General features: G+C 45.8%; 1 long non-coding RNA gene across 2 annotated transcripts; it reads right to left on the bottom strand.

Moving 5' to 3' along the window:
- Window positions 1-9,270: 9,270 nt before the first annotated feature.
- Window positions 9,271-11,467, bottom strand: LOC102156021. Of its 2 annotated transcripts, XR_005360331.1 has the most exons (5): window positions 11,340-11,467; window positions 10,801-10,907; window positions 10,482-10,571; window positions 10,144-10,309; window positions 9,271-9,654 (listed from the first exon to the last, which is right to left on the bottom strand). It is a non-coding gene; the product is annotated as an uncharacterized LOC102156021 (long non-coding RNA). The 2 variants fall into 2 exon arrangements; XR_005360330.1 differs by having other exon boundaries at window positions 9,271-10,309; window positions 11,340-11,461.
- Window positions 11,468-25,969: the final 14,502 nt, after the last annotated feature.

Genomic DNA, 25,969 nt, shown 5'->3' with positions numbered 1-25,969 from the left:
ATTATGTGATTAACATCTGTCTCCACCACTAGACTGGAAACTTCATGAAGATCCCAGAAACCAGATAGTTTATGGCACAAGGAGTTTGAGAGAACCCCAGAGCCTGAGCAGGAAGCTGTGTCCCCAGTCTCCAGTGTGCACCTAGATGAACAGATAAGTGGATGGACAGAGAGATACCTCCTTGTATGTGATCCTGACATTGCAGATGGAGAGGGAAGAAGAGGAGCAGAAAGCTTAATGTCTGGTTCCTGAGGCCTCCGGGCTACTCCTTGCCCACACCATCAGCTTTAAGTCTCTTCTCAATCTCAAAAAATTGTGCCCACCTTACATAAAAGGTGGTGGCTAATTTGTATTTCTTTTCTATTTTAAGACTTTTTTTTCTTTTTTCTTTTTTTTTGTAGAGAGAAAGAATGAATGCAAGTGGGGGTGGTGGGGTGGGGTGAAGAGTAGAGGGAAAGGGAGAGAATTTCAAGCATGGAGCTTGCAGAGAGGCTCGATCTTACTATCCTGAGATCATGACCTGAGCCAAAATTGAGAATCAGATGCTTAACGGACTTGAGCCACCCAGCCACCCCTGTATTCTTTTTAGATAAGAGAGGCTGAGCATCTTTCCACATGTCAATCAGCCACTTGCATTTCCCGTGCGGCTGGCATCCTTTATCTCTTTTTCTATTTGGTTATTTGTGTCTGTTTTTAAATGTATTTGCAATACCTCTTTGAAATTATAGTAGCAAAACCCTTGACCATCATGCATAGCCAATATATTCTTCCAGTTTTCTCTGGTCTTCCATTTGTTCCTGGTATCTTAAAGACTTTTTATTAGAGAAAACTTGAAACATACACCAAGTGGAGAGAACACTGTCATGACAGTCCACAGACCTACCCTGGATTTCAGCCACCATCCACTCATACTTCATCTCTGTCTTCACTCTTTCCTCCCGTCCCCAATTATCTTGAAGAAAAACCCAGACATCACCGTATCATTTTACTCATAATTATTTTGTATATATCTTTAATTTTTTTAAAAATTTTAAGATTTTTAAATTTTATTCATTTGAGAGCACGAGGAAGGGGTGAGGGTCAGAGGGAGAGAGTCAGAGGGAGAGGGAGAAGCAGACTTCCCATTGAGCAGGGAGCCGATTTGGGGCTCTCAATCCCAGGACCCTGGGATCATGACCTTAGCCAAAGGCAGATGCTTAACCAACTGAGCCACCAGGTGCCCCTAAAATAGTTTTTAAAAAAACCTTTGGTTGGGGGCACCTGAGTGACTCAGCAGGTTAAGCATCTGACTATTGATTTTGGCTCAGGTCATGATCTTAGGGTCCTGGAATAGATCACGAGTCAGGCTCCGTACTCAGCAGGGAGTCTATTTGAGGATTCTCTCTGCCCCTCCCCCTGCTCCAGCTCCTTCTCTATCTCTGTCTCTCTCAAATAAATAAATAAATAAATTTTTAAAAATGTGTGTGTGTTTTCATATGGAAGTTTGTAATTTTATGCAAACACACATTTTTTTATATTACATGTATCTATCTGTAATATATATGTGTGTGTATATGTACATACACATATTTTTTTTTTGCTTTATGGGTTCTGTGTTTTGTTTTCTGCTTTGAAATTTCTTCCCAACTTCTATATTGTAAATAAAATTTCTGATTTTACAGTTTATTTTATAATTTTATAAATTTATTTTTATATCATTATTAATCTGAATTTTTTTAAAGATTTTATTTATTCATGAGAGACACAGAGAGAGAGGCAGAGACACAGGCAGAGGGAGAAGCAGGCTCCATGCAGGGAGCCCGATGTGGGACTTGATCCCGGAACTCCAGGGTCACTGCCTGAGCCAAAGGCAGACGCTCAACTACTGAGCCACCCAGGCATCCCTTAATCTGAATTTTTTAAAAAAGATTTATTTATTTGAGAGAGAGAGAGAGACAGAGTGTGAGTGGGGGGAGGTGCAGAGGGAGAGAGAGAAGCATGCTCCTTGCTGAGCATGGAGTCAGACATGGGGCACCATCCCAGGACCCTGAGATCGTGACCCCAGCCAAAATCAAGAGTTGGACGCTCAACCAACTGAGCCACCCAGGTACCCCTAATTGAATATTGTAGTGTAAGGTGTAAGGTAGGAATCTAGTTTTGTTTTCTTTCCAAAATACTTGACAATTAACCATTTATTCAGATAGGTATATGGATTCTCATTTTGATCTTCCAAAAGTATGCACTATCTTGATGGTTTTCCAGACACTGAGCCAGCCTTGCGTTCAGGGGATGCAGCTCTTGAATGGAGTGCTAAGTTCTTAAAAATGTATTTTTAAAGTTTGCCTTGCTATTCAAAGGTGAGATTGTTCTGCAGACTTCTATTTGGGGAGCTATTTTCATTAGATTTTAGCATCAGAGATAGTCTGTCATTATAAAATAGAATTTGGCAAATTGTCCTTCTTAATGCTCTGGAACAGTTTAAGTAATATTGAAACCATGTATTTCTTCAGGGCACCTTTTAATTTTATATTTTGCTATGGAATCACTTAGATTGGAACCTATCTTGAGACTGTTTCCTTGATTTTGTTCCCAAAATCTTGATTTTGTTCCCAGTTTTCACCATGGTTATCTATTTATCTTAGAAAGAGAGTATGCGAGTGGAGGGCAGATGGAGAGAGAGAGAGAAGGAATCTCAAGCAGCCTCCATGCCTAGCGTGGAGCCTGACGTGAGGCTTGATCTCACAGTCCTGAGATAGTGACCTGAGCTGAGCTCAAGAGTCAGTCGCCCAACCGACTGAATGATCTAAGTGCTCCCTATCCATTGTTATTAGATGGACAGGGATCTTACCATTCTTATGTAGGCAGAAAGAGGAAGAGCTACCAATGAATGAGTGAGGTCAGCCTGGCATTTGGGGATAACCTTTCAAGTCTTTGAGAGACAATATTGGACTGAAGCAATCTAGACTCCTACAGACACTGCCCCAAAGAGCACTGTCCCCTCAAGGGGACACTGTTCCCCTCTCAGTGTGCCCAATGAATGCTTTGACCCCTGCCCACCACCCTCTCAGGAAAGCTGCTCCTGGTTGGATGGTCCATTAGCTTTCTCGGGCTGCCATAACAAATTACCACAAACTGGATGACTTAGGACAGAAATTCATTCTGTCATAATTCTGGAGGCTGGAAGTCTGATACTGGAGTGTTGGCAGGGCTATGCTTCCTCTGAAGTCTCTAGGGAAGAATCCTTCTAAACTTCTAGTGGTTGCTGGCAATTTTCAACGTTCCTTGGCTTGTGACTGCATCAATTCAGCCTTTGCCTCTGTCTTCACAGGACCAGCTCCTCTGTGGGTGCACGTCTCTGTTTTCTCTTCTATTCTAGGGATACCGGCTCTAGGTTAGGGCCCACCTGTTTCCAATATGACCTCATCTTAACTTACATCTTAATTACAGCTGCAAAGATCTTTTGGGGGGATACAGTTCAACCCACAACCCAATAAGAAGCATCCATCTCCCTTAAGAAATTTCCCATTGGCTCAAATCCATCTCCCGGAGCAATGCCAAGCTGTCCTATGACCACACCATCGTCATCAACCCTGCAGATCAGGGATGTACCCCTTGGCACAATGATGACAACAATGTTCCCATTGATGAGGGCCTACTCCATGCCAGGCACTGGGCTCTAGCTACAGTGAACTGCTGAAACAAGAAGCTTTGTCCATATTGGATAGTGCAGAAACTGAGCAAGTCAAAGGCAAAAGCAGGTGCTTTGCCGAAGGCTTCCTGGCCACTGATGAGCATGGCTGCTGGCTCCAGTGCCGCGCTGCTATCTGAATGGGTCTGTTTTTGGAGCAGTGGACAAACAGAGGGAAAGTGGGCATGGGAATGTCTGGGGCTGTGCAGAAAGGATCCCTTGTCTAAGTCCAAGGCAGAGGAAGGTGGCTCTTCACTCCCAGTTCTCTGAGTCCATCTTCAGGCCCAGACCCCAGATCTCCCAGTTGCACTGCCAAGGGAGGGAAGATGGCAGGAGGCAGAGTATTTCTGGTCAGATGGTGTTCCAGGATGACTACGCGGATGACCCATGCTCCCGAGGACTTGCCTTATCGCCGTGCATGGTTCTAGACCCAGTTTGGGGGTTTGGTATGTGGCTACAGGGCCCTGCTTACCACTCTTCCATCCTTTTGACCACTTCTGATGGACTCTGAGCTGAATCATCTGGCTGAAAGGCCCCACCCTTTCACTCTACCCAGAGACCCTCTGACTTTTTCCAGGTACCCCCGAGACACTCTCCAATTCTGAGGAGAATTCCAATTAGCCTCCACTAATCAAAGTGCCAAGCCTCCTTTGACAAGGATTTATTTTCCAATTTATTTTTACTTAACAAATATTTACCTAGGGTTTTGTGTGACCCAAATGCCAGTCTGTGTTTTTAAAATGTTAACACATTATATGTCAATTATATCTCAATAAAGAATAAATGAAATTTCAAACTTAAAAAAATATTAACTCATTGAATCCTTCAGCCGAGTGAAGTAGGAACTGCTGTTATCTACCTTTTTTAGATGAGGATAATGAGGCCCAGAGAGGTCGAGGAACTGGCCCACAGATACACAGCTAGTGAGTGATGGAGCTGGATTTGAACCCGGCCATTTCGGCTCCAGGGTCAGCACTCCCAGCCCCCACCTTATAAGGTAACTGAGACTTCTTCATCTCTTCCCTTTCTCCCTCAGCCCATGTCTAATGACTTGCTCATCCTGCTGGCTCCACCTTCAAGGCAGATTCTTTTTTTCTTTTTTAAAAGTAGGCTCTGGGATCCCTGGGTGGCGCAGCGGTTTGGCGCCTGCCTTTGGCCCAGGGCGCGATCCTGGAGACCCGGGATCGAATCCCACGTCGGGCTCCCGGTGCATGGAGCCTGCTTCTCCCTCTGCCTGTGTCTCTGCCTCTCTCTCTCTCTCTCTCTCTGTGTGACTATCATAAATAAATAAAAATTTAAAAAAATAAAAAATAAATAAATAAAAGTAGGCTCTACAGGGGCACCCGGGTGGCTCAGTCAGTTAAGCGTCCAACTCTTGATCTCAGCTCAGGTCGTGATCTCAGGGTGGTGAGATTGAGCCCCACATTGGGCTCCACGCTGGGTGTGGAGCCTGCCTGGGGTTCTTTCTTCCCCACCCCCCCTCAGCCCTTCTCCCTACCCTGTCTCTCTCTCTCTAAAAAGAATAAGTAGGCTCCATGCCCAAAGTGGGGTTTGAACTTGCCACCCTGAGACCAAGAGTCCCACACTCTGCCAAATGAGCCAGCAGGGCACAGGCTCCACCTTTAAAATTCACCCAGCACCTGCCACTTCTCACCCCACTCCATCCCTGCACCCTGTGGGTGGCAGTCTCTGTCCCCTCCCTCCTGGACAACAGCAGTCACTTCCTACACAGTTTCCGTGCCTCGACCCCTTCCCTGCCTCTGTCTCCCCAAGCTCTGTCACACGGCAGCTCACATGGCAGCCAGATGTCCTTTTAAAAATGGAAGTCTTGGAATAAAGTTCTGATTCATGCTACACTGTGGGAGAGCCTTGAAAACATTACACCAAGTGAAAGAAGGCAGACTCTAAAGGACAAATAGTATATGATTCTGCTTCTGTGGAATATGGAGAGTAGATGAATTTGCAGACAGAAGTAGAATAGAGGTTACCAGAGGCTGGGATGGACACAGGAATAGGGAACTTGTTGCTTCATGGGTAGAGTTTCTCTTTAGGGTGATGAAAACGTTTTGGAAATGGGTAGTGGTGATAGTTGTACGATATCAGGGATGTAATGAACTCCACTGAACTGTATACATAAAGATGACTAAAGTAGCAAATTTCGTTTTGTCTTTTATTTTACCACACTTTAAAAAAATTAATACTGTACCAAATTAATAGCATGCCAGCAGTCTGAATTGTATGCTTTAAATTGTATGGTACATGAATTATCTCTCAATAAAGCTGTTTTTTAAGTAAATGGATTACTTTACCTGGAATCAATGCCTTCTTGGGATGAAATCCTAACCTTACCAGGCCCTTGCTGGTCTGCTGGCTCCAATGCCCTTCTGGCTTCCACCTCCTGTCCCTCACTTACTTCTCAAATGACTTGGGCCACTTAGCTGTTCCTCCAGTATACCAAGGACACCTCCCCCTCAGGGCCTTTGCACATGCTATAGCCTCTGCATGGAGCTCTTCCTCAAGTATCTGCACTGTCTACTCCTACTTCCTTCAGTTCTCCCCCCAAATGTCATTTGAGACACTTTCCTTAACCAGTAAAACATCAGACTTTCTGTTCCTTATCTTGCTTTATTTTCTTAGCACATTTCACCATCTGAATATTATAATTTTTTTAATCCTCTGTTTCCTCCAACTGGGAGCTTAATACTGAGAAGGGAGGGACCTTGTTTTAGTTCCTGGACCCTGAAATAACACCTGGTCACAGCAGGCCCTTCAGTAATATTTGTTGAGACAATAAAGAGCTGCAAAATATTCCAGCTTATGGGTGCTACATAATGTCCTTAACCAGTTTTTTCTACTATTAACAAGGTTGCAATGAATACCCTTGTGTTTAGGTCTCCAGCACCTGTGGGACAAATTCTCATAAATGGAACTGATGCTTCAAAGGGCATGTGCATGTTTTGACCTGATACATATTGTCAGATTGCCCTCCAAAGAGGGCATCAACCATCCCATGGTTGAGCATCTCACTGAGTAGAGAAACCGAAGGGATCCCATGAAGACTGCCTTTTTTGCACTTTTTCCTGCTTCTGTTCTTGCTAGGACCTGCACCTACACACGCCTTTTAGAACAGATAATGCATGCCCTCCTTGCCAAGGCCAAGGAGTTAATGATTTCTTTGGAATCTTCAAGTACAACAGATAACATCTAAGGAGCTGACTGGGCAAAGTCGTCATGTACATTTTCCAAGACCACGGACTCACCAAGACGCCTGGCTCCAGGGCATAAGTGACTTCTAGAGGACACCTAAACACTTGTCTTTGCTTTGATCAGTTCCTGGATGCCTGGGAAGACACCATAGTCCTCAGTAAAAACCCCAAACCTCAAGCAAAGAGGAGACTCTCTCTTTTTCTTTCCAGGTCTCCCTCTGTATCTGTGCTCTCTATATTTCTTCAATAAACTCTGCTCTCACTTCCTCTCAACTCATGTTTAATTTCTATCCCATGCATTTGGCTGGTACCTCAGGACCCTCCCTCCAGATCCTTAGACCTGGCCACCCTGCCTCACCACTAACCGTGTAGACTTCCCCTACAGCCTAAGCAATAATGTGCCAACTTTTATCTTTGCCAATCTGAGAGATGGAAAATACTATTTCCTTCTAGTTTTAACCTGTATTTCTCATCCTGAGTAAGGTTGATCATGGTTTAAAGCCATTTGTTTCATCTATGGTTTCAAGGCAATGCCAGTCAATAATTTTTTTAACTAATAACCCATTAATTAACATCCCTGTTGTTCCAGTATCTCAAGATTTAAAATAAAAGTCCAACTCACAACTCATACAGCTTTGCACCCTTGCCTGGTGATCTCTTCAGCGAGAAGTGGAATTGCTGGTTCAAAGAGTATGCCCATTTGCATCTTGGGTTGATAGTAATAGTCTTGCAAAGACTGTTCCATTTTATTTCTACCAATACAGCATGAGTGCATTATACTATCTTCTGTAGATTATAATCACTTACTCTCCTGCAAGAGAGCATGAGAAGCCCCCATCCCTGTATTCTCACCAGTTTGGGTTTTCTTCATCATCTTCATTTCCCAGAAGCATTATTTGTTGTGCAATAAAGGATCCACCCTGCCCAAAAAGAAGCCTAGCCTCTGCTCTTGCTTCCGGGAGGTGATCTTTAAAGCCCTTGGATTATCCTGCCTTATAAGAATGTTCTTTGTTTTTGTTTTTATCTGGGGTCCTTGGACCATAGCAGAAAGTATGTAACAAAGTGATTTAAGCTTGACCACATGATGTCAGTTCAACCTCTGCAGGGACTGGAGACTAAAAGTCAGCCAGAATCGGAGTCCACCATGTCTATGTGATGGAGCCCCAGTAAAGCCTCTGGACCCCAAGGCTTGGAGGGGCTTCCCTGGTGGGCAGTACTCCATGTATGTTATCACTCGTCTTTGCTGGGAGACATTAACACTGTCCTTGACTTCCCTGGGAGGGGACAACCGGAAGCTCTGTGTGTGGAGTCCTCTTGGACTCTGCCCCAGGAGCCTCTGCCCTTGGCTGACCTTAATATGTATCCTTTTGCTGTAATAAACCATAATCATGAGTGTAATGGCTTTGCTGAGTTCTCTGAGTCATTCTGGCAAATCAGTGAACTTGGAAGTTAGTTTTAAGGTGCCCTGAACTTGAACTTATCCTTGTAAAAGCTTGGTAGCCCACATAGGCACCTGTGACTGCTCCCTTCTGATTGCCTTTTGGGGCCCATTCTTGGTTGCAGTCCTTTCCCACGCGTAGCAATTTGAGCTCCTGCTCTATCTCATGGGGCCCTCGGAGACTCCCTGGGATGTGGACAGGGAGCCACATCCTCCCGTGCTGGTTTAAGACTTAAAATCTTAATGCACTAAAGTGCTCAGCTGGCCAGGCCACTCCTTAAATTTGTGGATGACCAGAAACAGGCCACACGTCCAAAAAGAGGAGAATGGCAAAATAAATTATGGTACATCTACCAGATGGGATGTTACGCAGCTCTTAAAAATAACAACCACGAGGACTGCAGCAATATATAAAAAAATGCCCACAACATTTAAAGTCAAACAAGCAGAATCTGAAGCTGTATCTATGCTGCCTGGAACCATGTAAAAATGTACCTGCAAGTGAATAGATCTGGACAGAACATAGAATAGAGCAGAGGTTGGTTGGTGTGGATGATTTTCCTTTGTTCTGTCCTTTGTTGGTGGTGGTGCAATTGATGCACTAGACAGAGGGAATGAGTTCAGAGCCTCCCAGGGAGAGATAGGGTGTGTCTCATGCCTCTGCAATGAGGGGCTGTCAGGGGGAGGGCCATGTGGCTTCTGCAGCATTCTGCATGGGAGCGGGCTGGGCACCTTGCAGGTCATGCCCACGTGCTACGGGTCCACTGAAGCTCATGGCTGCCATCTGGACCTGTACTTCCTTCAGCATGATACATGTCCCACCTCATTTCAAGACAAATGGTGTGTGTGTGCGCATGTGCATGTGTGTGATGTGGTGGTGGTTTTTATCATGCTAAAATACACCTAGCATAAAATTTTCCATATTAATTGTTTATTAAGAGTACAATTCAGTGGCATTAAGTACATTCACATTGTTGGGCAACCATCACCACTGTACATTCAACAGAACTTTTTCACCTTCCCAGACAGAAGCTCTGTTCCCATCAAACAACAACTCCCCATCTTCTTCCCCCCAGCCCCTGGCACTGACCATCCTACTTTCTCTCTCTATGGATGTGTCTCCTCCAGGAACCTCATATAAGTGGAGTCATACAATATTTGCCCCTTTGTAGCTGGTTTATTTCACTTCGCACAACGTCCTCAAGGTACATCCATGCTATAGCACATGTCAGAATTTTCTTCCTTTTAAGGCTGAATAACATTCCACTGTGTGGATTTTGTTTATCCATTCATCTGCGATGGACACATGGTTTGTTTCTATCTTTTAGCTGTTGTAAATAATGCTGCAGTGAAGATGGGTGTACAAAAATTTGTTTCAGTCACTGTTTTCAATTCTTTTTTTTTTTAAGAATTTTTTTTATTGAGGTGCCTGGGTGGCTCAGATGGTCCAGCTGATGGGTCAATCAGTGGTTACTTTTCCTCAGTGACATTCCTTAACAGTCACTCACCAATGGAGCCAGCCTTGCTCTGTTGACTCCACTTAGAATGGGCAGCTTAAGAATGCAGTGGGGAGGGGACTCTGAGTGGCTCAGTGGTTGAGTGTCTACCTTTGGCTCAGGTCCTGATCCTGGGTTCCTGGGATCGAGTCCTACATCAGGCTCCTCACAGGAAGCCTGCTTCTCCCTTTGCCTGTCTCTGTGTCTCTCATGAATAAATAAATAAATAAAATATTTTAAAAAAGAGAATGCAGTGAGGAAGGAGACTGGATTGGGAGGGAGGTGAAAAGGAGGCTGGTCAAGGGCATTTATTCTGATGGCACTATAAATACTTACAGAAAACCAACGGCACGCGGGGTGGGAGCCTATCTGCGCTGGTCTGTGCAAAAGGAGAAACTGCAAAACATCTAAAAATGTCCACTGGAGATTCAATTCAAAGATCAGCCACCATTAGCAATGAGTCACCTCTCACCCCTGGAGGAGCAGGCAAGAAGATATCATGCTGAAAAATGGAAAGAGTGACATCACTAAGTGCTGATGATGATATGGGGAAACAGGGCCTCACCCCCCCACCCTCCCACCCCCCTGCCGCTGGAAGGGTGTAGAAATTTGCCTCATTCACTCCCAGAGCAATTGGCAATCCCTGGCATCGGGAGGATGCTCATATCTCACACCTTAGAACTTGTGTTTCTAGACACATTGCAGAGAGAACTGATTGCATGGGAGATCAGGAGCAAGGTGCAAAGATGTTCATTGCAGCATGTCTGTAAAAACAAAAAAATAGAAACAATAGAAATTACCATACTTAAAAAAAACAAAATGGAATATTAAAATAAAGGATTTATTTAGAGCAGTTAAAATGAACATTAACCAAGAATAAATTTCAACAGCACGTTCGGTTAAAAGAGCAATTTGAAAACTCTGTGATGTGAAAATGTACATTTGAAAACACACACAAAAAAACAATACTCTTTATTGCTTGTGTCTACTTACCAAGGTAGTAGAAGTATGAAAGCATGGACAGGAAGGACACAGGCCAACTTCAGAGTGGGGGTTACATCCAGAGAGAATGAGATCCAGGAGGAATGTAAAGGGAAATTCTTAAAATAAGAATTGGAAACATACAAAGCAACAATGTTAACATACATTAATTCTGGGAAGAGGTGGTGTATGAGTGTTTATTTTACTCTGTATAGTTTTCTGTAAGTTTGAGCCATTCCATAATTTTTAAAAATTAAAAAATGTGGGGGGCACCAGGATGGCACAGTCAGGTGTCTGACTCTTGGTTTCAGCTCAGGTCATGATCTCAGGCTCATGGGGTGGAGCCCCACAAGGGGGTCCTCGCCCAGCGCAGAGGAGTATGCTTGAGATTCTCTCTCCCTGAGATTCTCTCTCTCTCTCTCCCTCTTCCTCTGCTCCTCCCTTCTTGCAGAGCTCTTTCTCTCTTTATAAAATAGAGAAATCTTAAAAAAAAAAAAAAAGCAATGTTGAACAGTTTCCCTTTTCGCTTTCCACTCCTTCCCAGGGCCCACCTTTTAAGCCGAGGCCTGGGGAGAGGTGGGGTGACAGGATTGGGGGCGATGGCATGGGGAATGAAAATTGGCGGGTGGCTGGGAGGTGAGACCCGCCGCCCCCTTCCCTCATCCAGTTTGGCTCCGCCCCCGCCCTGCTGTATCCATGACAACCAGGGTCAAGGCTCGCTGGACCCGCTGTCAAGCCGGGCTTCCCGGCGCCACCTGGTGGTCTTTCTGGTGGCGCGCTCCGCCAGGGGTCCCCAAGGGTGAGTCAGAGGGGTCCCTTGATGAGGGGCACTCCTTAAAAATAAAGACCAACGTTGTCCTGTCGCACCGGATCCCTTGTAGCTGGCCTTAGGGTAATTCATTTCGGGAATGGCTTTCCTTAAAATTCGGCTGCAGCCATTGACCACCAAAGGTTTGGGGGATGTCTCCCGGTGCCCCCCACTGCTCTGGGCATTTACAGGTGTGTGTCTTCATGGGGACCCTCAGAGCTCGTGGTTACAAAACCTCTTAGAGACCCCAAGAGAGAAGAAGGCATGTTTAAAAAAAAAAAAAAAAAGCCAATGTGGACTTCTAGATAGCATAAACCCATTCTTTTCTAGATTAAAAAAAAAAAAATTTGCTTTACTCTAAAAGTAACATAAATTTGTAGAAAGCTGAGAAAATCATCTCACCACCCACACAGAACCAGAACTAACATTTGGGCTTTATCCTTCTAGTATCCCTCTGCTCCATTCATTTTTGAGGGGTTGGTTTCTTACAAAATTGGAAATTCACAAGCTCAGAGTGATTTTCTGCTAGGACAGGTAGAGCGGAGTTACAAGCCCAGCTCCTCTGCTAACTGTCACCTCAGGCAAATGAACGGATTTCTTTATGTCCTAGTCTTCTGACCTGTAAAATGGGAATATTAACGGCACCTCAGAGAGTCACTGGGAAATTTTCAACGATATAATACAGATAAAACATCTAGCACAGTGCTGAATGCATAGTAAGCAACAGAACCTCAGCCATAGCTAAAATTACAGCAGAGCATAGCATGGCATAATTACAATATTCTGCAACCCACTTTTCTCACTTAAACACAGCATACGCATTTTCCTTACGTGAAGAAAAAATTTAGTTTTTTCCTTTCTATGTAGGGGAAAAGCCCACTCTTTTCTACTACGTCTTTTACCTGTGAGTCTCCTTTACTGCTCACAGGAAACACTGTACTGCTGACAATGCTGGTCACCAGATGTGTGGAGGTTTTTCCCACACCAAGCAATTCTCTGTGACACCAGCTGGGTGTCTTGTAATTCAACTCAGTCCTGGCACTACCTATCTGGAGGTACTGTCAGATCCCCCAGAGTTAAGGGCCCAACACTTAAGTTAAAGCCACAAGACCTCCCCCTCTCTACTTCAGATGCCAGTCTCAAGTCCAGATTGTCTGTTACTTGTGCTTCTGACCAACTGGCTACAGATTGATGGTTCCAACAACCCCCCTCCTTGGGTTTGATTAATTTGCTAGAGTGGCTCACAGAACTCAGGGAAACACTTTTGTTTACCAGTTAACTAAAGGATATGGATATTATTTTATTATTAAATGCTATTAAAGGCAAAGTCTGGAAGCTTCTGTCCCTGTGGTGTTGGGATGTGTCACCCTCCCAGTGTCCTGGAAGCTCCCAAAGCCCATACTGCTGGGATTTTATGCAGGCTTCATCATTAAAGCATGATCAATTATTTTTTTTTAGGTTTATTGATTTATTTTAGAGAAAGAGAGAAAGAAAGTGGGGAGAGGCAAAAGAGAGAGAGAGAGAATCTCAAGCAGACTCCACGCTAAGCATGTAGCCCAATATGGGGCTCAATCTCAGGACCCCGAGATCATGACCTGAGTGGAAATCAAGAATGGGATGGTGAACCAACTGCACCACCCAGGTGCCCCAGGTGCCCCAGGCATGATAAATTATTAACTCCATTTCTAGCCCCTCTCCTCTCTCTGGAGAGGTGAGAGGGGGTGCTGAAAATTTCAAGCTTCTAATACTGGCTTGGTTTTTCTAGTGACCAGCTCCCATCCAGGACCCCACTCAGGGTCACCTCATTAGAGCAGAAAATGCTCCAGTGCTCTTGTCACTTAGAAATGTACAAGGGGTTTAGGAGCCCTGCTGTCAGGGACACAGTCAAAGATTAGACCAGAGATGCTCCCAGTGTTCTCCGGAAATTAGAAATTCTGTACTGGGGGCAGAGACCAATCTATATTTCCTGTTCTCTCACTATAAATGTGTGCATGTGTGTATGTGTATGTTGTGTGTGTGTGTGTGTGTGTGTGTAAACTTAAGTATTATCTAAGAATGGTATCCTTAATGACCACATGATGTTTCAACATACAAATGTATCTAATAACTTATTTAACCAATTTTCCACCTTTGGATTCAAGGAATCCCTGATATTTTCCTTTCATAAACAATGCCGCAGAAAAGATTCTTTATTAGTTGCTTTCTCCATTGATGATTCATTTGCTTTTGTGTTCAGGAAGGCCTTCCCCTCCCCAGGATGAAATAAACACTTTCTTAAGTGTGTTTAGTTCCTTTACGGCCCCAGATTTTCAATTGAATTCTTCAATCCATCAAGAATGTATTTTGATACCGTAAAGTGAGAGCTAAGAAGTCTCATTTTGTTCTCATTCACAATAACCTCATCAACTGGCCCGGCACCATCAATCAGGGCATTCAATCTCTCCTCGCTGCTTTATCGGATCACCTTTATTAGATTCCAAACTTGTCTTGGTGCTGGCTTTCCACTGGGCTCATTGCTCTGGCTCCTACATTTCAGTGTGGCTGTTGGCCACAGGCATCCTTTTGTTGAGTCCCAGGGAAGCTCAACCATTCAGCACAGACCACGAGTTTCAGACAGCAGGAGCCAAGGCTCCAGCTCCTCTTCAGCCTGTGTTGACAGTCTTTGCTCATCTCTTCCCCACCATGAATGATCCTATATTACTGTCAAGCCCAAAACTCACCTCCTGTGAGCCACTTCCCTCCATAGTCATATCTATACTTGGAAATCTCTCAGCACTTATGTATTCAGCCTTCTCAGGCAGAGCAGATTGTGTTTTCCAAAGATGGCCTCACCAATATATTTATCCATCCTACGGACTCTTGTTAAAGAAATTGACTGATTTACCTCCCCCTGAGAAGTGGAGTCTGTGTGCCCTCCCATAAATCTGGACCTTCTAGCTGCCCCGTTCAATGGAGCACAGCCAGAGTGATGCTATGTGATCTCGCTATGTGATCTCTGGGATGAGGTCATAGAAAGGATATAGCTTCTTCCCAGCTCATGTGCTTGCTCTCTCTCTCTCTCTCTCTCTCTCTCATTCAGTGCTCTCCCCTTTGGAATCCAGACACCATCTTTAAAAATTTTTTTTAAATTTTATTTTGATTTATTTAAATTCAATTAATTAACATGTAGTGTATTATTAGTTTCAGAGGTAGAGAGGTCAGTGATTCATCAGTTGCATATAACACCCAGTGCTCATTACCTCACATGCCCTCCTGAATGCCCATCACCCAGTTACCCCATCCCCCCCCACCTACCACCCCTCCAGCAACCCTCAGCTTGTTTCCTATGATTAGGAGTCTCTTATGGTTATTCCCTCTCTGATTTTATCTTGTTTTATTTTTTTCCTCTCATCCCTTATATCCCTGTGTTTTGTTTCTTAAATTCCACATATGAATGAGATCATACAATAATTGTCTTTCTCTGATTGACTGATTTTGCTTAGCATAACACCCTCTGGTGCCATCCTTGTCGTTGCAAATCCAACCACCATCTTTTGAGGAAGCCCAGGCCACACATAGGTGTTCCAGGTAACATTTCAGGTGGTTGAGCCTCTATCAACTGCCTAACATGGGAGTGAATGACATGATTCCAGCTTCAGCATTCCAGCTTTCCAGAATTCCAGCTGAGGACTCAGACATTAAGAAGCAAAGATAATGGGATAAAGGAAAGCTGGGAAATTATTATTTATGGGTATAAACTTTCCATCTAAGATGATGAAAAGTTCTGGAACTGGAGAGATCAGTGATGGCTGCACAACATTATGAATGTGTGGGATGCCACTGAATAGTACACTTAAAAATGGTTAAAATGATAAATATTACTTTAGGTGTATTTTACCACAATGTAAAAAAGCTATTAAAGAAAAAAAAATCCAGAAAACAAAGAAATCCAGAAAAAGCCATTCCCACTTTCTCTCTTGAAATTTCTGAGCCACAGAAATCAACCCCAAAACTAAGTTTTGAGGTAATTTGTTATGCAGCAATAGCTAACTGATACAGACATACTCTCCTGCCTTGCAGGAGACCCTGGGGGGAAAAATATGTGCTTTTTCAGAAATAAATGATAAGCTTTCAGGGGGGCCTGAGTGGCTCAGTTGGTTAAGCACCTGACTCTTGATTTTGGCTCAGGTCATGATCTCAGGGTCGTGAGACCAAGCCCCACATCAGGCTCCAGGGTCAGCATGGAGTCTGCTTGGGATTCTCTCTCTCTTTCTCTCTCTGCTCCTCCCCTGCTCACTCACTTTCTCTCTCTCAAAATAAATAAATAAAATATTTTTCAAGAAAATGGGATGTTTTCAGGGCAGAGCCTCTCCATCTAAAATACTGCTAAGAGCACAGTAGGTACTCAGAAAATGTTTATAGACTTGCATTGAATGCTCCAAACTACAGATGTGATCTTCAATTCTTTAACAATGCTTAAAGTTACATCACTATCAGAGACATGACAAAGCTCAGCCTATTGTAAAGGAGAATTGAATTCACGATGTGATGTGCTGAGCAATCATATCCACTATGGGAAAGTGCCCAGGTTCTGCGGTCAGGCAAACCTGGGTTCAAATTCTATATACCTTCCAGCAGTGTGGTCTGGGGCAAGTTACTTGATCTCATTGGGGCTCCATTTCCTGAACCATAACATGCATGTGGCAGAACCGATTTCAGAGAGTTGTATGAGGATTAGACAGGATAAGTGTACACTAAATCATGAGCAAACATGAGGTACACATTTAGTGCTCGAGACATGTTGGCTCGACCTCATTTACTCCTCATGTCAGCTCTGCAACACAGGTGCAGACTTACCTGCATTTTACTGAGATGGAAAGAAACTTTGGAAAGTCAGGCCACTCGCCTAGGAAAGCATGAGTGGTGATGGGACAGAGTCTGGGTTGGCCTCTGCATTTGCTTCCTCAGGCTGCCGGAATCACCAGAGAAATAAATTTTCTCACAGTTCAGGGGGTCAGAAGTCAGAGATCAAGGTATCAGCAGGCCTGGGTCCTCCTAGGCCTCTGTCCTCGGCGTGTAGATGTCATCTTCTCCCTGTGTCCTCATGTGGTCCTCCTTCTGTGGATGGGGACCTGCACATATGGCCTTCTATGACTTTATCACCTCTGTAAAGACCCTAGCTCCAAAACCAGCCTCATTCTGAAGTAATAGGTTTTGGGACTTCCACACAGGAATTCAGGGGAACACAGTTCAGCCCATGGCAGCTCCCTTCCTGCTATTCTGAAACAAGTGGAGGTGAAGGTCTGAGCTGGGACCTTGGCCCAGCATCTCTTGGGTCAAGGGCTGTGTGTCCAGACCAGGAAGAAACACCCAAGCTGTTTGGGGAGAACAGTTTGTCCCACGAGAGGCTAGTCTCACAGACTCCACAGCCGCCCTCACAGCCCTGGCAAGACTAGAAAGTGCTAGTAAACTGCATGGAGTGATGATTGTTCCGACAGGTCTGGGCCCGTAGTGCTCACCTCCACACAAAGACCCAGGAGAGGAGAAAAAAATTCTGTTGGCTAAATGGAAAAGAACAAACCTTCCATTAACAACTCCCTGGGGGTTGTGGGGTGAGAAGTTGTGGGGAGGTGGCTAGTCAGTAAAAATTTCCATCTGTGGAGGCTGTGAAAATCTGCTGGGGTATCCTGGCGGGAGGAGGAGACAGACAGTAAGTACAAATTAACAAGCAAGATGGTTTCAAATGATGATGGCAGCCATGAAAGAGGTTGAAACCATGTGAAGTAATAAGGGGGTGACAGGAGGTGCCCCTTTACAAAGGATGGTTGGGGGGTGGCCTCTTTGAGGAAGTGGCATTTGAGCTGAAGCCTGAAAGACAAGAAGGGTTGGGTTATGAAAAGATCTGGAACCGACTTTCTCAATCTTGGCACTGTGGACTTGTGGGGCTAGGATAACTCTTTGCTGTAGGGGGCTGTCTTGTGTACTGGGGTGGGGGGTGATGATCCAGAAGAAGGGCGTTTCAGGAAGAGGAAATGATAAACACGAAGGTGCTGCAGTGGCAACAAGCTCGGACAGGTTTCCTGGGAATAGAAGTTTCCAGAAATGGAAATTTTCAAGCATGTGATGGTTTATGGGCCAAGTCCAGTGAGGCAGGAGAGTGGGGAGGTGGGTAGAGCCCAGACCACTGGGAGCCTAATGCTTTGGGGAGGGGAGAGGAACTCAATCTGACCTGAAACTTCCCTCCAGCTGCTGAAGTAGGGGGTGGGGGCACAGATCAGAACAGGACAGCAGATGTATTTCTTCCTGTGGCTGCTTTAACAGACTTGGAATTTGGTGTCTTCAAACAGCAGAAATATATTCCCTTAATTTGAGGCCAGAAGTCCAAAATCGGCAGGGCCATGTCCCATGTGAAGGCTCTAGGGGAGGACCTTTCCTTGTACCTTCCAGCTTCTGGTGGCCCCAGGCATACCATGGCTTTCCATTCTCTGCCTCTGTCTTCCTATGGCTTCTGTTCTGTGTCTCTGTGTCCTCTCCTCTTCTAAGAAGGTCACCAGTCACTGGATTTAGGGCCTGTCCTCACTCCAGGATGACTCAGTATGAGATCCTTAACTGATGACATTTGCAAAGACCTTATTTCCAAATAAGGTCAGAGTCTGAGGTTCTGTGTGGATGTGCATTTTGGGGGACACCACTGAACCCACCACAGCAAGCAAAGAGGAGGCAGAGAGGGCTGCTGCCATCTCCAGGCAAGAACTGGTGGGGCCTGGGCCATGGGCCTACAAAAGGAGATGGAATGTCAGGATGTGCCGGGTGCTCACACAGAAGGCATCCCCACGCTCTGACCCACTGTTAACATGTTCAGCCCACAGGTCTCAGGGTTGGTCCCCTAACCTTCTCCCCAATGCAGGAAGGAGTCAGCCCTGACAGGGCCAGAATCTAGGCTTCCCCAGTGCTGTGGCCACCCGTCTCCTCTTTCTGGGGTCTGGTGCCAGGTTTGGGGCTCCCCTCTGCTCCTCCAGAGTGCTGGGATTCTGTGCTCAGAAGTTTCTCAGAAAGCACAATTTAGTCCCTGGCTCCTGCTTTCCTCCTAAAGCTCTCACGTGAACATTTTCCTTCTAGAACAGAGATTAGGGGCCTTTATCTCTGGCCCAAGGGCAAAATAGAAGACTGTCCCTGGCTTTCCTCTGTCGCTGCCCTCATCAGCACTGGGCTGGGCTTGTTTTTCAGGTTTCAGTGAATGGAGCATTTTTGTTCTCTGCAGAAACATAACCAAGTGCTTGGGTCCCCTGTCCTATTGGGGGGTATTGGGGTTTGTGGAGGTCATAGGCTCAGGTGTTTTTAGTGTGCCCCTCCCCCCATACCCTGGGAGTGGGGCCTGAGGTTTGTGGGGGTCATAGGCTCAGGTGTTTTTAGTGTGCCCCTCCCCCCATACCCTGGGAGTGGGGACTGAGGTTCCACCAGTAGAGAGTCCAGCTCCCATCCTTTCAGGGTGGTAATTAGGGCTTGCAGTGGATGGGGGCCATGCGGACAGGCCTGGGGGTAAATATGTGGGAGTCAGGGTAGGGGTGGAGAAGGAGTGAGCAGGGACAGGAGGAGGGGTTTGTTCCAAAGGGCACCCTGGAATGGCCGAGTTTGTGAAAAATCCATCATTTTAACCGTGGACAATTCAGTGGCGTTGAGTCCATTCATGGTGTTGTGCTACTACCACCACTGTCTACTTTCAAAACATAGACATCACCCCCAAAGGAGACCCCATGCCCATTAAGCAGGCACTCCCTACTCCCCTCCCCTTGTTCCGGGCATGCACGGCCCCAAGTATTTTTTTTTTTTTAAGATTTTATTTATTTATTTATTTATTTATTTATTTATTTATTTATTTATTTATTTATTTATTTATGAGAGACGCAGAGAGAGAGGCAGAGACACAGGCAGAGGGAGAAGTAGGCTCCCTGCAGGGAGCCCGATGTGAGACTCGAACCCGGGTCTCCAGGATCACACCCCGGGCTGAAAGCAGGAGCTAAACCTCTGAGCCACCCGGCCCCATGTATTTTGAAGGATGTTCCTTTTTCCTCTGTCTCTTGCTGGCTTATATGAAAATTAAAAGCTAAGAAGGAGTAATTCTAGCCTCTGACCATTGCTCTAGGGGCGTGGTGGGCCCAGCAAATGTGACCCCAATTAGATCATTTCTTTAACACTCCTCCATCAGACCAAATTATTTTCAGGAGTGACTGCAAAAATGGTTATTGCCTGGATTCATTCTCTAGTTGTTTTTTGTTTGTTTGTTTTAAGATTTTATTTATTCGAGAAAGAGCATGAGCAGAGGGAGGGGCAGAGGGGCAGAGACAGGGAGAAGCAGGCTCTCAGCTGAGCGGGGAGCCCGATGTGGTGCTCTATCCCAGAACCCCGCGATCATGACCTGAACCAGACAAAGGCTTAACCGATTGAGCCACCCAGGTGCCCTTTGTTCTTTGGTTTTAAAACAACGAAAACTTTAGGAAAGAAGAATACATTTTTATTTTAAAGAGATTACTCAAATTCAGTAGACTCTTGCACACAGAAATTAAGTTACACTTAATCAAAACATCACATCTTGCTGCTTGAGCTTTGTTCTAATGTTTTAAATTTTAAACCCAGACGGAACCCCCCCAAGGGGTCATGAGAAAGGAATGCAAGAAACTCAAGTTCAGTGTCTTGTCTTCACAATCTTGTCTCCGGTAGGTACAGGAGCACCGCAGAGGTGACAGATGCCAACCATGCCCAACGTCAGTTCCAACAACATGGAACCATTAACGAGGTGGGTGCGTGCATGACAGGGCCTGGATGCATAACTGGGAGCTCTCTGAATTACCTGCCATGTCGAATGCAATGCTTATTAAGGCTTGAGAAATAAAAGTACACGCATCTGAATTTGCGTGTATATTATTAAAAGCCAACACTAATTCCAACTATTGTATAGAACTTAAACCACGGTACCTTTTTTTTTTTTCCAGAAGAGTATTTTATCATTGGTGATTAGAATTACTGACACTGAATGATCATAAAAAGCATGCAAATGTTGGGCTGAATTTACTATTTTAAATCTTTGACAGAAAATGTACCTCCTTATTACCTGTACTCAGGGCTGGTCTGCTCCCCCTGCCTGGCCCACTGGATGGGAGCTTCTGGGATAAAGACACCTGGAAGCAGCCACCCCAGTGCTTCACTGGACATGGGGAGGAAGCCCAAAGCCCAGGTGCTTGTTGACTGTGTTCATGTATATCAAGGGGAGCCCACACTCCACAAGGGGGAGGGAAGAGATAGAAAGAAATGCCAAGCCCCCAAATCAAACCAAGATTGAAGCAGGTATGAATCACTCCTGAAGTTAAATACAGACCAACAATGGCCAGACTATACAGTGCAATAGAACTCTGGCCCACAACCCAGTGCAGCTTTAGGACATGATCAGTAACTGCCAAGCTTCCCTACTTCCCTTTTCCAACTCAGGACCAACCAGAGAAGCCAGATGTGCTCCCCTAACCAACCGCATAGGATGCTCGCTTCTAGTTAACCAGCCTCTGCCAAACATGAGTGATGGTAGCTGATTCCCTGGCAACGAGTGGTAGACGAAGAGCCCCTGTTCATTGCCACTTGTGTGGGCTTCATGTGGTCCCTGTTATTTGTTGGGCTGACCCAAGTGTGTTTTATTACTTACAACCTAACTGAAAACTCCCCTCCCCAACGCCAAAGGAGGGAATATGATGTCCACTTCATAGCCTACTCCCCAGAGGTGTTGGTACCTGGCATACCAGAATGGTTTCTACTGGAAGGAAACGAAAATCCTGAACCCAAGTTGGGGGAAACCATAAGGACGTTTGTTCTCTCATATTGCAAGGCTTCTGGAGGGATGGGTGGGCATATCCAGCTGTTCACTGGAGCTAGCACATTGACTGGGCCTCCGGAGGCCTCAGGATGCCTCCTTGAGTGGTTTCAAGATGGCTGATGCTATTTAGGTGTACACAATTAGACATGTGTAAATTCCACCAACAGTTGGTATTTTTCTTCAGAATGTCCCTTAAGAACAAGACATCTCACTGAACAGGATTATACCACGAAGCTATGCTTGAGCCATGCAAAGGCTGAGGCACTGGTGGATGCCAATCAGGATCCAGCCATAGAGTTGTAGCTGGGTTTGGGCTCCCTTGTCCTCTCCCCCTGACTCCCTGGAATCATATAAAGAACTGAATAAAAAGTGGGATCTTCCAAGAAGGAGGAGGAGGCTGGGGAAGGATGAGGAGGCGTAACTCTCACATCTGGGCAGTGTTTGTTTCAGATCCTGAAACACCTGAAAAAAAAAAAAAAAAAAAGGTGCTTGGGGCACCTGGGTGGCTCAGTCAGTGGCACAGTTGTTTAAGGGGAATCATGACCCCCTTTGGCTCAGGTCATGCTCCCAGGTCCTGGGATCAATCTCTGCATCAGGCTCCCTGCCCAGAGGGGAGACTGCTTCTCCTTCTGCCCCTCCCCTGCTCGTGTTCTCTCTCTCTCTCTCTCTCAAAAAAATAAATAAAATCTTTTTTTAAAAAGAGTTTTTGAAGGGGCCCCTTGGGATGGGTCCCCATTGGCTATGGACAGGAATTCCTCCCATATGGGCCTGGTATCTTCCTCAGGTCATTGATCAGAGGTGAGAGCCTCACCCAGCTCCTCACTGGCCTGCCCTGGCTTTGAAAAGGACAGTCACTGGGAAGGCAGGATGCAAATTCTGGAGGTCCCCAAGACCATTTTCACTTCTGGCATCAACTGCAAAGTTCAGAAGTGCCCAAGACCTTCCTCATTCTGACACAAAGTTGTCACATTTGCACGTTTAGGTGGTTCTGAAGACCACCCTCAGATTTGATAATTAGCCCGGACTCACAGACTCACTGGACCCATTGTACTCATGATTATTCTTTTTAATTTAATTTTTTCATATTTTATTTTATTGCAGCAAAGGATGCAGATTGCAAGGGAAGGGATTCAGAAGGTAGAGTCCAGGAGGGTTTCACTGGCAGAGCTTTCTGTTCTCCCGCAAGAGGGGAAGTGCAGGCAGTGCTAATATATCCCAGCTACAACATGTGACTGCACAGATGGAGTATCACCAACTAGGGAAGCCCCCACCCACCCAAGTCTTGGTGTTCAGAGTTTTTATTGGGTCTCCATCCCCTAGACATAGTTGACTCCCCATACGATGGCTGATCTCAGTTGCCAGCCCCGCCAGGGGTCAAACTGGTGCTGCATGGCCCCAAGCCTCCACCATAAATCACATCGTTAGCTGTTTGGTGACTCAAGGTCCTCAGGTAAATAGACCGACACTCTTATCAGGCAGGACATTCCAAGGCTTAGAGATAACCTCCCAGGAGCTGAAGGCAAAAGCCAGACCCCTCTGTGGGTCATGTCAGTACTTTGCTAGCACAGACTGGTTAGCCAGGAGCTTTGTTTGGAGGCTCTAAAATCACTACTGCCTTTCAGGGAAACCAAGAAGGGGCAAGGGAAGACAGGTCCGAAAAACCCCAATTGAATTCCCCAGAACATCTGGGGGACTTGTGGGGGCCACGTTCATGGTCTTCTTATTGTCTTTCCTTGAGCTGGGCCAACAGTGACTTCCTGGGCCTCTTGATGAGGGGAATGGTCCAAGGGAAGAATGTCTAATGGTTAATTAAGAAATTTAGGGCTAAGAGGGACCTCATCCCCAGGTCCAACTATTCTTACAGAATGGAGAGTGTAAGACTGACTGCACTCCTCCCTGGCTAATTGTAGGGTGTTGTCTCCAAGGGGTGGAAGTTCATTTTTTGCTGTAATTAGGTGAAAATTCTAGTGCAATCAAGTCAGTAATTGCTGTGTTCACACCAAAAGGCAGGGCTGAGCAACCAGCCCCAGGGACTCAAGCCCACGGCCCTGCTGGCTTCTCCTTGGGAAGGAAGCCACCGTCTCCTTGTGCGTCAGGTGTCTGGGGGCTCCATAGTCATATCCGAGGCTCTGGCCACTGTCTAGGTGTTGAAACACAGGCATCCAGAGTTCCAGCAATTGTTGTTCTCACCATTTCTCAAACACGCAGCTATGTGAGCACAGTTCAAACATTATTGCATTTAGTCCTCACAATAATCCAAAGACCTAGGTCTTCTGTGAAGAAGCTGAGGCTCTTGGAAGTAAATTGACAGATCCAATGCCCCAAAGCTGGAACTGGCAGCTCCAGGGGTCTGCACTGAGCAAAGTTTGGGGGCAGCTGAAGTGTCCCCAAACCCAGGTCTTAATCACCAGCATTCCTTTCATGATAGATGCATAATGATGTCTTCACAGAAACTTTGAGGTCAATAACCCCATGCACCCAAGTGGAGGGCTGTGGGCCAGCCAAAGAATTTTCTTAAAATCTGTGAACTAGGGACGCCTGGGTGGCTCAGCGGTTGGGCTCCTGCCTTTGGCTCAGGGTGTGATCCTGGAGATCTGGGATCGAGTCCCACGTCAGGCTCCCTGCATGGAGCCTGCTTCTCTCTGCCTATGTCTCTGCCTCTCTCTCTGTGTGTCTCTCATGAATAAATAAATAAAATCTTAAAAAAAAAAATCTGTGAACTATCTACTTGCTACACACTCCAGCTCGAAACTGTGTGTTTTAAATATTAATAGAAAATATGAGGTATAGTGAGGCCAGCAGATCAGGAGAGGATTGTCATGGTAAAAACAATGTTACTTACATGCATGCCACACAGGGCCACATGAGGAAGCACCAGGGTGGGTTAGGAAGCAGAGCAAGCAAGAGGAAAATGTGGGCCAGAGCCTTTATTGTGGTTTTGTGGGAAGAAATAGACAAGGCAGGGAAAGCAGGGTATGCAGGCTATGCTGGTTTAGAACTGGCTAATTTGAGTAATTCCAGTGGGCTCTGGGGCATACAGGCTGTCCCTAGTTGGCTGATCTCTGGCCCTGGAGGATTAGGGCAGGGGGATAAAGGCCCAGAGTGTGAGAGCCTCATAGAGGAGAGGGTTGGAATATGGGATCTGGTGTGGTTGGTTTGCATTTGAAAGGTGCTCTCCGGGATCCCTGGGTGGCACAGCGGTTTGGCGGTTTGGCGCCTGTCTTTGGCCCAGGGTGTGATCCTGGAGACCAGGGATCGAGTCCCACGTCGGGCTCCCGGTGCATGGTGCCTGCTTCTACCTCTGCCTGTGTCTCTGCCTCTCTCTCTCTCTCTCTCTCTCTGAGACTATCATAAATAAATTTAAAAAAAAAGAAAAAAAGAAAGAAAGGTGCTCTCCTAGGTGAGTGGTGTGTTATGGCTAGGAATTAGCTAGCCCTGGGCTGGGGTGGGGGAGTGGGGGGATGGGGGAGGACAGTCCTTCCAGGTCAGCAAAGGCCCGGATATGAAGCCTCAGATCAGAACACAGAAAATAAAAGACATGGTTGATGCACCGTGCAAGAGCTGATCCCAAGTAAATTCTGGGTCATGAGAGATGAGCAGGATTTCATCAGGCTGGACAGGGGAGCAGGAAGGGATATGTAAGCAGAGGAACCAGTGTGAACAGAGGTGAGGAGGCAGGAAGATGCAGGCGCACATGCCATGGTGCTCTAGAAAGGCCTGGTAGGTCAGATGGTCCTAGACTCTGCCTCTTCCTTTTCATGCCAATCCTTCTGTTTCCTAGCAGTTTCCACATCCTGGAGGGAGAACTGTACCCCACAACGCCTCTCACACCTGTACCTTTCTATCACCTCAGTGGCTCAGCCAAGTCCAGATCTCTTCAGCTCTCTCCTGGGGGGTAGGGGGACACAAGAGCCTCCTAGCTGGTCTCCCCACCTCAGCTCATCCACCTTCCTGACATCTTCATGAGATGTCAATCTGACCGTGTTATTTCCCTGCTCAAAACTTTTGGTGGTGGGGCGCCTGGCTGGCTGGGTGAGTAGAGTACACAACTCCAGATCTCGGGGTCACATTGAGCATGGAGCCTACTTAAAAAATAAAGTAAAATGCTATTTAAAACAACAACACCTTTGGTGGAACTGGATATTTGAAGATATTGAAGAATTGTTGACTATTTTAGTGATGGTAGTACTGTAGATTTTAAAAAATATAACACGTTCCTTTATCTTCAGGAGAGGCAGAATGAAATATTTGTGAATGAAAAGTTAGGATGTCTGGAATTTGCTTTCACAACAATACAGGAGGGGAAAGGAGCAAGTGGAGATGAGAGTTGAAAATTTGCTAAAGCTGGTGACAGGCATGAGGGCTGTCGTGATACTGCACTTCCTGTGTTTCTGTGTTTGAAATGTCCCCAGAAAAAAGTTCCATGAAAAAAACTCACACGCTGGACAAAGTCCAAAGCCTGGATTTGGCTCCCCCTAACCTCCTACACTGGGCCCTGCTCTCCTCTCTAGTCCCTACCTGCCCTCTCTGGGTGC

Source organism: Canis lupus, chromosome 6 (genome assembly GCF_011100685.1).
Source record: "Canis lupus familiaris isolate Mischka breed German Shepherd chromosome 6, alternate assembly UU_Cfam_GSD_1.0, whole genome shotgun sequence".
NCBI classification, from domain to species: Eukaryota; Metazoa; Chordata; class Mammalia; order Carnivora; family Canidae; genus Canis; species Canis lupus.
This window is presented reverse-complemented; position numbering and strand designations above follow the sequence as displayed.